This window comes from Amblyomma americanum, chromosome 6 (assembly GCF_052857255.1).
Source record: "Amblyomma americanum isolate KBUSLIRL-KWMA chromosome 6, ASM5285725v1, whole genome shotgun sequence".
Taxonomy (NCBI): domain Eukaryota; kingdom Metazoa; phylum Arthropoda; class Arachnida; order Ixodida; family Ixodidae; genus Amblyomma; species Amblyomma americanum.
This window is the reverse complement of record NC_135502.1, coordinates 121,271,741-121,287,929: the sequence shown is the minus strand read 5'-3', so window position 1 is coordinate 121,287,929 and position 16,189 is coordinate 121,271,741.

The window sequence follows — 16,189 nt, the reverse complement described above, 5'->3', positions numbered from 1 at the left end:
CCGCCGAGGAAGGAAAGTTAGCGATACGTGAGAACTACTCAAAGCGGAGCGAAAGAAAAAGCAAAATGAGCGAAAAAAATAGAAGAGCAAAGTCTAGCGGCCGAGCAAGAGGAGCGGGAGCTCATAAGATTGCAGCTTGCGCATCACCAAAAGGAACTGGAATAAGAGAGCTCGAGAGGCACGACTTCAGAGAGAGCGAGTCAGGCCGAATCGTTTCATATGGACAGACTGATGCAGCCGTATACAATTTTCGAGGATCTTGGTTATTACCTCGTGAATTTCGAGCGGACGTGTGAGAAACAAGGTTACGATAAGGAGACACGGCCACAAAAGCTACTAATGGTGTTGCCCTGAGAAGTGGACACTATACTCGAGAGGCTTAATGCTAAAGATGGCGATGACTACGAGAAGGTGAAAGTTAGTCTGCTAAGAAAGTACCGACTTTCGGCGGAAAAATTCCGACAGTGGTTCACAGGCGCCAGCAAGATAAGTAGCGAGAGCTATGCAGAATTCGCACTCAGTTTGAAGGCCAACCTTACAGAAGGGTTGAGGGCGCTGAGGTGTATGATACTGAAGATAAGGTTGTCGAATGTGCAGGCCTCGAGCAGTTCAGGAACTGTGTCCCTGAGGCCGTTAAGTTATGGATGCCAGACAAAGAAAATCTGAGCACGGTGGAGAAAGCTGCAGAACTAGCGGACGAATTTTCTTATTCTTCTTCATTGACAGTTCGTGCGTTGCTGATTTCTAGATCCGATTATGTGTTGGCTTGCTGGATTCTGCATTCGGTTATGAATTGGGTTCTTTTATGACTATGGATTAGATTCTGAATTAATTTATGGATTGGTGAAAGCAGGCCACATCCTGTGCACGTCACTCCTGAGGGAAGAAAATCTTTCGCATTAAAAGACAGGAGTGAGCGACCACCGTCTGATTTTGAGAACGCAATATTGTCATTATCTTTTAAACCATGTATTTACTGCTTAAGCCACGAGTCTCTCTGTAGTTAGCAGAAATATTGAAGTCCTTCATCGAAATTGCAGCCCAGTAAGCTGCATTGGCCATCATTAATGACCTTGAAGCACGTTAAAAAATCTCTTGTAAGTACTGCAGACTGTGAAGACGGAAATATTCAACTATTTCCTTCTACGCAGCGACGGAACAGAGCAAGGGCCTCTAGGAGCAACACGGCAAGTCCTTGTTCCGACATTTTCTTCAGAGTCCTTTATTGAGCATCAAGGGGCCGAAACACCGATATCTAGGGGCCGGCCAGAACTCCTCTGAATTTGGCAGACTCTAGAGCAAGACTGATGAGTGTCGTATGTTGGTGCAGGTGTTTATTGTCTTGGGCAAGTAAACTGCCGAGCAGTTCTGAAGAAAATTGGTTTGCATGGGAGTGAAGGGCTGGACGAAAGTTCAACGGACTAAAGCTCGTCCACTCACATCGCAAAACAACCCCTCGCAGCGGCTTATATCTACGAAATGAATTAATGCCTACTTTATTTGAAGTTGTCAACTAAAATAATAATATATTTACAAGTAACTGTTAGCTGCTTAAGTTCCCTAGTTTACAGTGAATTGGCTAAGTGCTGGGTTAGGTTCGGTTTTAAATGCTGATAGTACTCCATGTCAGCATCACACATCTTCAAAACATGCATAACCTTCATGGGAGGCCACTGTGGATAAGATGACGGCTTCTGTAAATTTCTAACGCCCTCTTCTGCAAAGCTTCGTGAAGCATTTAAGAATTGCTCAGCGCGGAGCACAGCTCATATAACTCGTTCCCAGATTTCACGAGGCACAACACGTCTGGCTTGCACCTGTTTTCAAACAAGCTGTTCTTTATAGCAGAATTCATGAAATGGAAAATGCACTGTCGCGTCGGCATTTTGCCTAAATTCTGTTTTGTACAGGTGACAAAAATTCTCTCTTCTGTAGGCTTATGCAGGGCGCGTGTCTCTCGGCCAGTGAGAAGGCAGAAGCTGCTTATGAGCACACCGAGTGCGCGTTCTCAAAAAAATTGTCAAACACGCTGCATTGTACCCAGCGTCGAATACGCGTCACACATGCTGCACGAGCAGCAGTACAGGAGTTGCGGTATGCACGCCGTAGTTGCTTTTTGCAGCTGCCTGCCGATCCTGAGAAAAGACAGCTAGAGAACGGTAGAAAAATATAATAAAAGCGAAAGTTCAGGAGTACATTTATTCCTACTGTTTTTTTTTGCTTCTGTTGCTGTATGCCAACATCCGCTATGTCATTTCCAGATTCTATTGGCACATTAACCTTCTACGAAAGAGAAAATTTTCATTTCCCAGTTCATTAAGAACCTAATTTTAAGATTTCGTCCATTTTCGCGAGGAATATTAACGTCAGTAGTCCAACAAACTCCTGAGTATAGGTTCACCCGCAAAACGATTGACAGATCTTATTCTAAAATTAATACTTATCATCATACTAAGGCCACCGCTGGCAGCCGTTGAGCCCTGGTAGTGTGAAAATAGCACATGTAATAAAATGCGTGGCAACGCAGCCGTGATATTCAATTGTGTTTACGCAACACGCATAAGAGCAGGTAGGCATTCCACAGGTCTTTAAAAGATCTGAGCACGAATTAAACTGTGGTTAGTGAGTTATAAAACGACACATTTGCTGTACTTCGCCTTCATAAATTATGCATAACGTTCTGCTGGTGCTTCCTTTGACGACACAGAGGCACAGGGGCAGTGTTATGCAAGGTATCGAGGAATTCTTCAATATGTGTAATAACCTGAACGCGGAGATTTCGGACAACGATAAGATCAGGCATATCCTCAACGGCATGGACGCTGAGATCTTTCAGATGTTAAAGCGAAACGTGCGCCCCGTTGACGATGTCGTTCGCTTATGCGACAGCATCAACAAGCTATACAAGCAGTGCGCTCTGACTCGCGAGCACTTCACATCGAATGCATGTCGAGTCGCTTACCGTGCTGACGCATGCCACTGACCAGTCAGTGCAGGTGCAGCAAATCAAAGAACTCGTTTTTTTTAAACTGTTGCTAAACCGCTCTTACTTTTACCACCCCACAACATCCACCACCTTACCTGGCCCCTTATCGGCTCCAAATTATTGAAGAACAGCTCGCCAAGGCACATGCAACCATCCCTCACGCCACGCCTGTCACTGACCATGGCGGCGTCATTGCCAGACCCAGGCCGCCTAGTTTCGCTTCGCCTGCAGACCCAGAGCGAGCGTGGTGACTGATTGCACCGCCTACGCGTCTGGACAACCTCCATTGTTCTTCCAATCTTGGAGGTTGCCTTCTCCAGTAAGGCGGTGTTCCCATCGTGGTGCGCACGTCCTCTGGTAGCTTCTTCAAGCCTCAGGAATCTGGTCTCGTTCAGCATAAATGCTCATTTCCTGCTGAGCCGTCCCTAAGCACTCCTTCTTCTAACCGCTCTGCCTTTACCTGCAGATGTTCACCTTCAGCAAGTCGACGTTCTATCTAGCCAAAGTGACGTTAGGCAGAATCTCAGGAGGGAAACTCCAGGAGTGCGCGGTTGTTTAAATGTGAAAGGCCGAATTTTTCTGCTGATCACCGATTAGAGTTTCTTGGAGGTGGAGGTGCTGACTGCAGTCCCTGCGGTGGAGGCAGCTTATTTTGCCTCTTGGTGAAAACTCAATGCGTGATTTTAAAGTCCTCGTCACCCACAGCAAGTGCGCTTATCTCCCGGCGTAATAGGCATGTACAGGAAGATTTGCTGATCAAACAAATCTTCTTTCAGCCGTCATGTTCTCATGCGATGAGCTTAGCTTGCGCCTCCTTGTCGCACCGTCACGTGATGATCGTTTGTGCTCGGACTGAAATTCGCCCGCTGCGTTGCCCGATCCCCCGTCGTACACGGACCCTGCTGGCTGTTCTGTTAGAGCACATTTCAGTCACAGTATTCCTCCAGGCCCTTCCCTCATTGCGCCCCTTTCCTGATAGTCTATTCACCAGAAAAGTGTTTCTAGAAGCTGCCTCCTACATTTCTGCGCCTCCACGTTCTCCGGTTGCCTTACGCCATTACCGGAGCCGTAAGCTCGCCCTGGCCATCGCCCGCACCCACCTCACTTTTCTGACTGAACCCGACCATCCCACTTGTCTCGGTGAATCGGAGGATCAGCCCACTGTGCACATGGGTCAACCTGGAAGAGAATCGGGGCGGCGATCTTTTTGCAGCCTGAACTACACGGGGCTACCAGTCGAGCATTTCGCAGTGGCAGGCAGAGGACAGTTGTGCGCATGCTCTGTTACCATGGCAACCGGAAAAGAATAGCAGGTGCGGCGTGTGATTCGCCGTCGCCACGACCACGCACCCGCTCCACCGTCGTAGCCGCGCGTGACGTTGTGCGGATGATCAGTTGTGCGCATGCGCCGATATGATAACCGGAGACCTCCCAGCTGTGCCGCACGCTTCGTCGTCACCTCACCGCACGCCGCTCTTTCACGTGAACCGCTGGGTTTATGCGCATCGTTGCTTATAAAAGGCGGAGATGTGATGAGCGGCTGTATCACAACGTATGACATGGATGCAGAGAAGGAGAGTCCAGTCGCTGCTAAACGTCGTTATAGACAAGAGAAGATTCACTCTTCCAAAACAGACCTCTGCATGCTACTTCACAGATCATCGGTCAGTTTTTGTCTCTATCAAGCAAAATGAACAAAAGAGGTGCATGCCCAATGTCTCTCACTGCTAAACATACAGTGACAGCAACAAGCTCAGCCAAGGAAACGTAACTCCTAACGTATATCCTGGCATAGCCGAGCTAAGCCACTGCCACTTTTTATCCTATTCCGCGATGCAAGTGAGGAGGTCCCGCAGTTCTGACCGCAGGCTACACCTCATATAGGCTGGGACGCCTTCCGACAACAGAGTTTAGCAGCGAACGACGGCGAGCGGCTCTCCCGGGTTCAATAGGTGGGACAGCTTCAGGCGGTTATTAAGAAGGTCTTCTCTGTAGTGCAGGCCAAAAACAGGCGCCTGCGGAGAACCCACGCCTACAACATCTGTTGGAGGCTCGAAGAGGGCTTGTACATAGGTGGCGGAAACAACGACACAATTTCAAGCTACGCCAACGCATAGCGAAAGTCACTATATCGGCAGAGAACTACGCTGAGGAGCTGACGTCCTCCAACTGGAACAGACTTTGTGCCAGGCTACAGGGAGCACTCAGTACTGCCCCAACCTGGTCACTCTTCCGCGGCCCCTTCGACCCGTCTAAGAGCAGACAGGAAAACTTCAAAGCGGTCGCCAAGCTCAAACATAAGGCAGCAAAAGCCAACACAGCACTGCTGCATGCCCTGGAGGCTCGGTACGTACTGACGCGTCCTAGACCGCAGTATCGAGACTGCCGCTATAAAAGCGAACGCACCACCCTGGACGTCATCAGAGTCTGAGGTCCGAGCACAGCTGGCGAACCTGAAAAGGAACACAGACCCTGGCCCGGACGGCGAACATTCAAGGTGCTCCAGAACCTTGACGTTGGCTATACAACCGCCTTGAGAGATTATTAGAATGAACCGGGGAGGACCGGCATACTCTCACAAGAATGGCGCTACGCTGACATGAACCTAATTTCTAAATCAGGCAAGCCGCTGTCCCTTCAGAATGTTCATCCCATATTCCTGATGATTAATCGAACACATTGTGCTCAGCCGGCTTCACGCACACTTAGAAACTATCGTCTTATTTTGTGACACTATGTTCGGGTTCCGGCAGCATCTATTGGCCCAGGACGTGCAACTTCACGTGAAAGAAAAACTGATAGGCAAACCTGCTAGCACCCAGACCAGTGCTTTGTTGGCCATAGACCTGAAAGGGGCATTCGATGTGAAGGAGGAATTCGACAACGTGTCGCATGATGACATACTGGTGGCCTTTGTGAAGTCACACTGTGCCAATGGAGCGCACGATTACGTGAGAGCCTTCTCCTCAGATCGAACCGCAATCCTTAGGACAGCGTTCAAAGTTGGGAAGTTGTTCTAAGTTGCGATGGCTGGCCTTAGGCCTCTGCTCTCTAAAATTCCTGATGGTCATCGGACGGTCACATAAAAGATGCCTTCATGAAGCTATAGAGGTGACGCAAACTACGCAATTGGCATCGGGCTTACATTCGCACCTGAGAATTCGCAACTGCTCTTTATCCGCGCGCGCTGGAGCACTCAAGTAGTCGACCTCCTCCTCGAATGCACTCCCGTCCATAGAGTGGAGAGTCTGCGGCTGCTGGGCCTCTACCTGCAATATAATGGCCGAGGTACCTGCACTTTACAGGTGGTCCAGAAGCAATTTGCGCAGGTGGCACACCTGATCCGCCGCATCTTTGGCAGACGCGGTGGGCTCAATTTAAGCGGCACCATGCGAATCGTACAGGCGTTGCTCCTCAGTCGTGTTACGTCTCACGCCCATTATCAAAGATTCAGCTGAAGCGAGTTGAATCGGCTCAGTGTCCTCCGGCGATCGGTGGCCAAGACAGGTTTTTTACTGCCCCGTACACCTCGACGCATCGTTTGCTCCAACTAGGCCTGCACAACACGGCAGAAGAGTTGGTGGAAGTGCAAAAGACCAGCGAGCTCATGCGGCTTCGAGACACGAGAATAGGCCGGAACGTTCTGCGCCGACTAGGCCACCCGGACCAGACTACTCCGGTACAGCCGAGGTGCCATCCCGCCCCCACTCTCAGTTAAGATCAGAGTCGCGCCACTCCCGAAGAACACGCACCACGACTTCTACACCGGCCGTAGGACAGCTAGAGTCAAGGCATCCATGCCGCAATACGACTCTGACCAAAACGCCTTATATGTTGATACGGCGAAATACCCGCCCGGCACAAACGCTATGGGACTAGCGGTTAAAAAATGTCACTGGCTCACCTCAGATTACGGGCTCCGTTCGAGGAATGAGCGCGAAAAGCCGGCCGATGAGACCGCAATAGCGGCAGCACTCGCTTCCTTACAGCACAAGTCCACACAGCACGAACACCACGCAAGTCCGACATACAACACCATTACAGACTCACAGGCTGCATGCGAGGCCTTCGCGAGCGCTACTTTATCATTGCAGGCTGTCCGCCTAATACCACCTGTCAATTCCGATATATTCCCCACGGCGCGATCTGCTTGAACACATGGTCCCGCCTCCCTTCCCGGAAACGAGAGCACACGCGCGCTTTCCAGAGCAACAACCTTCCGGCGGCCGTCGACAGAAGCGGAGAAGGAAACAGACACCGAAGGCGCAATCGTGGCTCTGCACACACTCTCACATCACAGAACATTAGCGCACGCAAAAAAAAGAACACTGTCACCACCGCACCCAACAAAGACCAATGCCGAGGCTGTATCATAGCGTCCTCTAAAGACTCACATGTACCCTAACCTATATCACAAACATATGTTCTTCCCCACCCTCTACCCGCATGAATTCCTAAGCTGCCAAGAAGACGGGAATTCCCGGAAAGTGACTCCGGGAGACTCCGTGTGCTTCTCATTATTATGCCTTTGCCGTCACATGAGCTGTTTTGCGTATCTGTGAGCCACCTGCTCGACTCGCACGCATGCCATATATTTACACCTTTGTTTCTTTTCTGAAAATTCACTACATACGGAAGTGGTGAGAGTCTGGAGTGCGAAATATTTGTTTAGGTTGCCGAAGAATTCATGCATGCTGCAATGCTACCAGCGTGCTATCCGGAGCCTTATGTTTTATTAGTAAGATTTATTAGATCCTCTGCGCAAGCAACACAGCTGAAGTCGCCGTTTGATGAAGCTGCAAGAACGTGCTGTGGCGATTTTGCGAAATCTTTCGGAAGCATCTATGCAGTAAGCTTGATCTATGACTGCTCCTTTTCGACGAGCCGCCGCGCTGGCTCAGTAGTTATGGCGCTCGGCAGCTGCACCGAAAGACTCGGGTTCGATCTCGCCCACAGAGGGCGAATTTTTATGGAGGCTAATTCCTAGAGTCCCGTGTACTGTGCGATGTCGGTGCACGTTCAAGAATCCCTTGTGGTTGAAATTTCCCGAGCGCTTCACTACGGTGTCGCTCGTAGCCTGAGTCGCTTTGTGACTTTAAACATCATAAACCAAATCAAACCAAATTTTTCGAGGCTCACGCTGTGCTGTATGCTCACGAGGAGAGAAAAAGGACTCATACAACATAAAATAGGCGCTCAGCGTGTACCAGGCTAATGACGTGCGTCATATGGCCAGTTAAGGTGTTAACGCTACGCGTGACATCCTTACAACTGTTCTCTCGCTTTCTTTGCGCGCTTGTCGTGTGATTTCCACATTCAATCTTCAATAGAGAGGAGGGAAGTGAGGCTGTGTTGTGAGCACTGCATGGTATGTCTGGATGCGTTTGCTTGTGGTGTCTCGCTCGCGCTGCCGTGCTATCGGCGCTCAAGCATATGATGCTGCACTAAAGGAGCGCATGATTTGGCGCTGCGGCTACCAATCTTAGGCATCTCTACTGCATGGACAACAGGCGGTAGTCATACGTACGACGTCGGTGCAAGAAAACTGCAAGAAATATGCTTTTACAACTGCGTCGTCAAACACGAGTTTCATCATTTCCACGTGTTGCTATCTAAAAGATAGCTTCCCTATGTGGACGATATTTCAGCCTCCCGTCCTACCTTCACCGTCAGGCCTGGCTGTTCCGGGCAGTGTTACGGCAGTTATCGGCCTCCACGGTGCCGATCTAAAGATCTCATTTCGAAGTGCCTTTCATTTGGAGCATGACACCGGTATTTAAGTTTCTACATTAGGAGCAGCGATTCATATCTAACGCTAACAATTCACTTTCTGCCAGCGCTTCAAGATGTAGGCGCTATCTTTGCGACAGGAAATTAAATTAGATGCTTCCATGGTCGTGTTTTCTTTGCTGTGCAATATAAGGGTGACGAGGCAGAATTGCAAGAACTAATGCAGAGATGCAGTGTTAGTGCTTACCGCCTGTTGTCCATGTAGAGCTGATTGACAGAGAAAGGGATTCATATAGAGCGGACACTCCCATAGGGCCCAGCGGCATAACTGACTGCAGCGTATCAAGCGGCTGTGAGGGAAATTAAGGTTTCGGTTCCAGGCGCCCGCAGCTTGAATGCTACCGTGTGATGCTCCCTGCCGCGCCGGGCTCCCACGTGACGCCATATTTCTCTTCAATATGGTCTCCTGTGATCTGCATTCACTCCAGAAATATTAAAAGATACCTCCCGAGCGCTATTTATCGGTCATCAGAGCATCTGCGCCACGGCCTTCGTCAAACAAAGCCAATCCAGAAACAACACCACGAGCTTGTGGGAATCCGGGCTTACCGCCGTTGCCTTTGCGCGGCAGTTTCCGGCATCCCGCGTTGTTTTCCTCTTTCTCTTTCTTCCGCCTCAGGCGAGGGAGAGGAGCCTGGGTGACTAATCACTGTCAGTCAGCCGCAGCTCCGCCCCGGCTTCCCAAGGACCTTTGCCATTGGTTCCTTTTGGCGGGAATTCTGGACCCGCTTGGGCGGCCGCGCGCCGCGCGACCGTGGGAGACTCCACAGAGGGAGACTCCTCCGAGACAGCGTAAGGTGTGTACGCTACTCTCTACTGTCTTTCCGGGCCGGCCTTTGCCGCTCGGAGCAGTGCATACTCGAGCTCGGCAGCACGGGTCCTCGACCTGCAGAGGCTCGAGGCTGTCCAGGGGTCCAGCGACCTCCGACATCCGCACCTTGCGTTGACTGGCCACTCTCTCGCGCAAACGGCCCAACGGCTGACACGAGAGAGATAACAGCACTGCAGCGGAGTGCTAGCGGCGCGCATTGCTCTTGTCGCTCCGAGCGCGCACCGTAGCCTTGCTTCTCGCGCCCTGGGTCGGGGTGACCGCTAAGTCTGTGTACCGCTGGAGGACGGCGTGAATAAACGTCTGCTTCTTGAACTTGGAGGCCTGTGTCTTTGCGCCGAGTCGCTCTCCTCTCTGCAGAGGTTGAGTGCGCCGCAGTCGTGCCCCAGGGTGCCGGTGGTGACGCCTGATCGGGGCCCTTGGCTCACACGAAGCCCGATCCAGCGGTGGTTAGTGGCTTGTGCACGCTGACAAACCCAGAACTAGCGCCCAACGTGCTAAGTCACTGGCTCTTAAGCCTTTGAAGGCACATTAGCCGAGCAGGTCGCCATGACGATCACGCTTGCGCACCATGTCTGCCACCTCCTGCTGCGCACTCGGCAGCTACGCGTCGGCTCCTTACGCTGCCGTAATGTCCTTTTTTTGATCCGTTGGCTGCTGTTCCTTTGAATAGCCAAATACTGTGGTTGGCCGCGGGCCCCATTCGGGCATACGGCGATAAAACACCCAACGTCAATCACGCGGCTCCCATTGGAGCTCTATAGGGGGCACCCTGCGGTGCACCCGTTAATCACATGCTTCCGCTGTACATGCTTTTCGCCCAGTGTGAAAGCGGTGCGTGCGACTCTGCCACAACCGGCAGCCCCGCGCAACAGCAACCGTGCCTCGCTAGCAGTCAATTCTGCTCTGGGAACGGTGATGCGCTGGGCCGGCTCCCTATGGAAACCTCGCCGCTCATCGAACCGCTCATCGGGAGCCTTGCCTCTCGTGTTCGTGCAGCCCACCCAAGCCTCCTGTGAGGTCCGGGCACAGTCGCTGAAGCGAGGCTCTCGAGCCACGCTGTGCATGGAGAGAGGCCATGCCCCTACCCAACCGGTGGCCAGCCGCACAACCTGCCTTTGCAGCCGTTCGCGGGCAAAACGAAGTATGAGAATTTAGCGAACGAGCTCTCGATCCCTATTCGTACAGAAGACGGACACCCTGCGCTGCACCGTTTTCTGAACCGCGTGCAGAGGGACGCCAAGCGCTCTAACGCACAGTGGAGGGAGAAACCCGAATCAGCCGTCCCTTTGGCCATGCAGCGGGCTGACCCAGGCAGGGAGAGCCGATATTGTCCCGCGACCAAGACAGCGGCGTTGTGCGCTGTTTTCGCTGTAAAGAGAGGGTACACTTAGCAAGAGGATGCCCCGTGGCCAGGCCTCCTGTTACGCAGAAAAACGGGAGTGGGGGTCGGTTGTTAAGGGAGGACCGGCCCCGTGTTTGCTAATTCTCTCGGCGTACAGAGCAAGCTGCCTTGCTAGTGCGCATGCTCCGTTTATTCCGGGCACCATTGCTGGCCGCGAACTTTCGGCGTTACTGGATACGGGAGCCAGTGCCTCCTTGTTCAGTAAGGAGGTGTGGCCCCACTTGCATAAGCACTCGGTGCGCTTGCGGGACTGCCGTGCGGCATTCAACCTTGCGAAAGGCTTAGCCCATTCGGCTGACGCCGCGAGGCTGATTATCAGGTGGGGAGACCGGACGAGACGCACGCGTTTCATCCAACTCCCAGGGCTCAATGTGTTCATGTTTCTCGGAAGAGACTTTCTTCTGAAAACCAGGGTCGTGGCGGAAATTGCAAATGGCGGCTATCGCGACGGACCATTTTCCGAGCTCAAGCAGTCCATCTGCCCACAAGCGTCAGTAACTGCCTGCACAGTGAAGACGTTCGGAGAGTGCCACGCTCAGCGACCAGGGCCAAGGCATTGTGTCGAGCGTTCCGTCGTTAACGCTCCCCTTTGGGACCGAGCGGCACGGCACTACCTGGCTCCACATCCGCTGGCCGCCTTTGCAGTAACGTTGGATGACACACAGTGTGCGCAGTTGGCTGTCAAGCCGAAGGCCTTCGGGGAAGACAGGAATTACATCTCGGGCACCAAAAACTTTGCCGCAAATAATTTTGGAGCTGGACCAACCCAGGACCAGGCGGAAACTCAAGAGAAGAAGGCCGCGCCGGCGACCACGTGTTCCGGCACGCAGAAAGCGGGAAACGGCCCCGAAGGGGCCATGGAACACGCAAGCATGCAACAGAGCGTCAGCGAAGACGAGAGCCTGGTGCGAGACGAAGAAAGAAATAGACAGATATACCATACTTGAGCATAGAAGAAAGAAATCAAGCGCGCTGCCAAGGAAGACGCCATTTTGAAGCCAGAGGGGCCCCACACGGTGAAGAACAATGGCAAGATGGCACCGGCAGACGCAGCTGCCGGCGGGATGACGCAATCCAGTGGAGGGCGCACGCCGGCTCAAGGACTTAAAGCAGGAGTGCAGCGGCAGCCGCGGCAGAAGCTACCGCCGGTCCCAATGGAAGACGCCAAGATCATTATCCGACCCCATGGAGGACTCAAAGTTCTGGAAATGAAGCCGTATCAAGCCACGTGTGCCATCGTGGAAGCATGTGGAGGACGAATCAAGGAGGAGGATGTTCTGGTCAGGCTCCGACCGGGCTCGAACATAGTGATCGCGAGCACCTCCGAAGAAGAAGCAGCGAACAAAATACGCAGGATCAAGGACATTCTTTTTGGAGGAACGAGCTACCCAGTACAGGCATATGTGGCCATGCCAGTCTACGTCAAGGGTGCGGTAATTCACGGATTGCTAGCGGGCATGCCATCGGACGTAATGGAATCGAGACTAAGACTACGGACGCAAGAGGTTGAGATCCTAGCAGCACGAATGCTGGGCAAGACCGAGACAGAACTCACCTTTCACGGTCCAAGCATTCCGAAGTGGGTCATCTTCAGCGCCGGAGAGTACAAGGCCTACCCATGCAGGCCAACGAGACGATGCTGTTATGTATGCGGCCTGCAGGGACAGCAATCAGACGTATGCCCAACGCCCGAGGCGAGAACTTGCAGACGCTGCGGAATCAGCAATCCCATCGACGGACATCAATGCCAACCGAAATGGATGGTATGCGGAGGCCAACACGTGACCAGCACCAGAGACTGCAGGATGAGGGTCAAGGCCACTGAGGAGCTACGTGGGCGCCCGCCGCCGGGCAACCATGGCCAGCAGCAGCAGCAGCGACGAGGCCGGAGCCGGAGACACCGACATAGATGGTTCAGCTCAGAGGATGACGAGAGTCAGTCCCAGAGTCGGGGTGGCAGCCAGGCCGGGGGCAGGAATCAGTCACGCAGCCGAAGCACGGGCCGGAGCCGGGGACGGAGCCACAGCCAAGGCGGAGACAGACCCAGGGACGAGTCCTTTCCACCCGTGGGAAAGCTAAACAACCAAGAGCCGCCGAAACAACCGCAGAAGAAAGGCGGAGTCAAGGTGAGCTGGGGAGCGGGCCCTCCCAAATCACTGTTTCCGCACTCGGGACAATAGAACAATGACACGAAACTAATAGAGGAAAACAACGCGCTCTAAAGGGTGCAAGAGCTAAGCTGCGAGGAAACCAATCAACTAAAGAAAAGAATCTCTGATTTAATAAGAGAGCTTCAGGCACAAAAAATGGCCAGCCCACCAAGATTGCCACCCAGCCCCGTGCCTGAACAACCCATACAACAAACACAGTCCAGGAAATAGAGCCTAGAAGAAAAGATGGAAAGCTTTATGCAAACCATGCTGTAGCAGATTAGACAGATGCAACAAAAAATGGCGCTGCAGGATCAGAATTTTCGCAGCTACGTAAAAAGTCAGAACACACAAAAAATCATGAGGGAAGCCAGGGCAGACTTTATCACTAAATTATATTCGGATCCGAAAGCCAAAACAACAACAATAACAATACAACATGGCCGGACAAAACACACTAAGCATATGACAATGCAACTGCTGGGGATACCGGCGTAAGCAGGGACTCCTGCAGCAGTACATAAACACACAAAACGCACCCATAGACATCATGTTGCAAGAGGCAGATGTCACGCCAACACTCAGGGGGTATACATTCCAGGAGAAGGGCCGCACGCGGCCACACTAATTAGCAAAAAAACTAGTAACCATAGCACATTGCGAAATACCAGATACTGGGATACAGCACGTGATAACTCAGGTGATACCATAGAAAAGTATAATGCAAAAAGTACGTTCGTATTAAATTTGTACAGCCCGCATAACAAAAAGATGGGAACTTTAACAAACTTTGCGGGGGCAGGCAGGTTAGCAAAATCCAACACCCTTTTGATAGCAGGGGACTTTAACGCGAGGGACCCCAGCTGGGGGTATCAGAAAGGAGACAGGAAGGGGCAGCTAGTTTGCATGGCCGCGGAGGACACAAACTGCATCCTCATAACAGACAAAAATCAGCCTACGCGTCTGCGCAACAGCGTTAGCCCAGATACCTGCCCTGGCCTAACGTGCGTTAGAGGAGCAAAACAGGTCGGATGGGAAAGCTTGCTGGAGAACCTAGGCAGCGATCATTAAGTACTGAAGGTAACTGTAGAAGCTGATAACATAAGAGAAAGATTGGCACAGCCCACATAATGGACTGGGACGCCTTTCGGAAGAACCGTAAACACATAAAGGGGAGATCCCTTACAAAAATTTCGTTAGACAGTTCATAGACTGTCTATAGACTTTACCCTAAGAAGTCTATAGAGTTTTCATAGACAAATCCTTTGTACCAGTCTATAGACAATCTATAGATTTATGGCCTTACACTTTTGGTAGACATTTGTTTATAGACAGTCCATAGACAAATCTTTACTGAAAGTAAATAGGTCCATAGACAGTCTATAGACACAGGTCCATAAAAAGTCTATTGAAGATTTATCGATTTACGGCCATACACTTCCTATAGACTTCTGTCCATAGACCGTCTACAGACAAATGTTTACTGATAAAAGACACAGGTCTATAGGCAGCCTATAGATGATCTATAGACTTAGGTCATACACTTTCTGTAGATTTTTGCCTAAGACAAAAGTCTACTGGTCCAGTAGACAGGTCTATAGACGGTCTATAGACATTCCACAGTAATGTGGCCTGGCAATGCTGTACACATTTGTATATAGAGAGTCTATAGAGCTCTGTCTACAAAACCTTTAGTAGACCACACGGTCTTCGAAATGACATGGCGATCAATACACTTACAATTTAGTTTATTTCGAAGCTATCCAGGCAATGAATATGCAATACAAAGACCATAAGAATGCACCACATAAAAATAAATATTGGAAGTAATGGTCTGACTATAGTTTCCTCAGAAGCAATCTTGCGATCTGTTGTCTTCAGTCAGTCATCCGGGCATGTTAACCTGTACAGTGGAAGGAAAAAAATAGGAGGAACAAAAAAAAATTCTCCCTCCTTCTCCGCAAATGTGCTTTACAAAACAAGGCATATATATCCTTGCTATCCCATTCAAGAAATCTAGTCAGGGTTTTGGTTTGGTTTTATGGGGTCCAAAAACCCAAGGTGACTAAGGCTATGAGAGGCGCCGTAGCGAAAGGTTGCGTAGTAATTTCGTCCACTTGCGGTTTCTATTCGTGCACTGACATTGCATAGAACACAGGCCTCTAGCATTTTGCCTCTATCAAAATGCGACCGGCTAGACCAGGATCGAACCTGCATCATTCAGGTTGTAGTAGTAGTACAGTTTATTTGGGACAAAAATACACAAAATTTTTCCTGGGTGAGAAGGCTAATGGCATTCTTGCCTGATGAGGCCATCCCACCCTTGACAGCAGTGGCAACCACTATAGGCATACTCGAACACATTTTCAGTACTGTACATCGTACAACAACCAATATGTATGCAAGCACACAAAGCAAAACAAATGGACAACCCTGAGGACTGTGTGCATGCTTCTGTATATGAAAAAAAAAAGTTTACAGATTCCCGAATACTATTTACAAGTAAAACGCAACGAAATATCATCCATGACACAAAAGAAATCCTTTGACTTATTCCTTAGCTACATATGTCTTAGTGTTTTCTTTAGGTAGCGATGGGTAGGTTCATAATTCAAAGATGGCTGGATATTGATTCAATAAATTTGTATTTGTGTACAACATCTCAAATCACCATAGTTGGTCCGAGATCGGAGTACCTGTATGTTATCTTCCCTAAGGAGATGTGGAGTGTGTTTCTTTTTGTATTTAACCTCAAAATCTGAATGGTGTAACATATATTGATGCACGATTTCAATAAATAACTTATATTCGAATAGCCTACTGATCTCTAGTATGTCACAGATCTTAAAGTATGCCGAGCAATGTTCTAATGTTGGAATATTTGAATACCACGTATTAATCACTTTTGCAGAGGGTGCCGCTAATCAAGGTTTCTTTGATTTGTGTCTGACGATACCAGGAAGCAGGATGTTAAACGTGAATGAAAGAGAGCATAGTAACTTTGTTGCTTTACTGGCAACCTGTTAAAT